Source organism: Fundulus heteroclitus, chromosome 7 (assembly GCF_011125445.2).
Source record: "Fundulus heteroclitus isolate FHET01 chromosome 7, MU-UCD_Fhet_4.1, whole genome shotgun sequence".
In the NCBI taxonomy this organism is placed as follows: Eukaryota; Metazoa; Chordata; class Actinopteri; order Cyprinodontiformes; family Fundulidae; genus Fundulus; species Fundulus heteroclitus.
In genome coordinates this window covers 474,097-476,068 of record NC_046367.1, presented here as the reverse complement: position 1 = coordinate 476,068, position 1,972 = coordinate 474,097, and the positions used below count along the sequence as shown (strand labels likewise).

General features: G+C 42.4%; 1 long non-coding RNA gene across 1 annotated transcript; it reads right to left on the bottom strand.

Annotated features, from left to right (window-relative positions):
* Positions 1-301: 301 nt before the first annotated feature.
* Positions 302-942, bottom strand: LOC118563580. Its single transcript, XR_004931277.1, has 3 exons — positions 878-942; positions 451-732; positions 302-335 (listed from the first exon to the last, which is right to left on the bottom strand). It is a non-coding gene; the product is annotated as an uncharacterized LOC118563580 (long non-coding RNA).
* Positions 943-1,972: the final 1,030 nt, after the last annotated feature.

Below are 1,972 nucleotides of genomic sequence, written 5' to 3'. Positions count from 1 at the left end.
AGAGCAGAGCGGTGGAAAGACACATTGTCCCAGACAACAATGTATTGCATATGATTGGTTTGATTTGCTGCTGTTATGTTGTGCAATTGGTCCAAGAATGTAAGTATGAGAGCTGTGTTGTAAGGGCCCATATGGGCATGGCGGTGGAGGACCCCATTCTGTGTAATGGCTGCACAGAGTGTTATATTACCCCCACGTTGCCCTGGGACATTGACTATAGCCCTGTGGCCAATGATGTTTCTTCCCCTCCTTCGTGTTCTCGTCAGGTTGAACCCAGCCTCATCTAGGTAAATGAACTTATGCTGGATCTCCTCTCCATCCATTTGTAAAACTCTCTGAAGAACAGTATCAGGCAAAATTGTGTTCAGTGTAGCTCCAGTATACATATTACAGTACAGTAAAAGATTATGAGACAGTATGCAAGATCACAATGCTTAGGTGAATACATACCTCTGCATAATCATGCCGCAGTCGTTTCACCCTTTCGGAATTGCGCTCGAAAGGCACTCGATAAATTTTCTTCATTTGAATATGTTTTTTATTAGGATGCGTGCCAGTGTTGATGTTGAGACCTGATAGCTATTGTTGAAACCGACGTGGTTATTGACAATGTTAGCTTGGAGCTGATTGAGGGTTATAGCATTGTTGGCCAAAACCATGTTTACTATCTCCCTCTCTTGCTGTTCTGTGAACATAGGAGGCCTTCCCCCTCGTCGTTCCTGACCCTCAATCCTATGTAGAAAAAAAACAGTAAACAATAGTACAGTAATTTCACAGGAAAAGGTAACAGAAGTGCTGATAGTGCATAGAATACAGTACTGTAAGCAGTTGCTGAAACCGTGCAGATGTTTTTGATATGAGGATATTTTTACAATACCTATTTTCCAGTCGAAATGTTCTTATCACACTTGCCACTGTGTATCGGCTTAGATTTGGCTGTACTCACAGTCCAGCCTCCCTCAGCGTCAGGCCGTGGTTGACAACGTGGTCAACCAGTGTTGCGCGGATCTCATTTGTCAGATTCGGTCCTCTTTGAGCACGTTCTTGTCTTCCTCTTCCTCCAGCATGGCCTCCATCTCTTCCTCTTCCGTTGATTCCTCCTCTGTTGATTCCTCTTCCTCCCCTTCCTCCTCTTCCTCCTTGTCCTTCTCCTCCTCCTTGTCGTCCTCCTCCTTGTCCATGTCCTCCTTCTCCTCCACCTCGTCCTCCACCTCGTCTTTCCATTGTGCTTGAAGACCGATGAACTCACCTGCTGCTTTTTATAGTGCTTACACACCTGATTGGTGTGTCTACAATTAAGCAAACAAGTGTTTGCACACCTGATGACTGTGTTGAATCAATTGGTTGGAAGGTGCGGTAATTTGACAGTCAGTGCTTTGGTATTGCAATGAAGTGACTTCATAATAGATTTTTGTGTGTAATGTATGTTAAGTGTGTTTAGTGTTTTGCAAATCACTGTGTGTAGAGTTTTGCAACAAGTGTGAGGTTGACAATGTGCTTATAGTTGTGCAAATATGGGCTGATGTTTTGCTTCTTGAGTGTAAGGTTTTGCTAATAGTGTACTACTTTTAACTTTAGTGTGTAAGCAATCCAAAAAAACTGTAAAAGAACATGACATATGATGGGAAAAGTGGGTCAGTATATATGTTGATAATGCATAAGTAAACATGGGAGCAAAAAAATTCTGTATCATCAAGTGCTTCATGAAACTAACATCTATGTCCACGGGTGTCCCTGCCATGTTATACACAACTATTTTAATTTTTATTAGTATGCTGGAATAATATAAACAATTCTTTTTGGAGGTCTCTGGATTGGACCCAGAAGATTTGGTTGTTGATGTCGGCCTAAGGTTTAGGGGAAGCGGCAATCTCAGGCATATGCAAACTAACTGTCACGATTTAGGTTTTTTGCTTTGTTCTGCACTAATTAGTTTTCACTTCCCTCAGCAAACAGCCCCTGTCACCTCCCT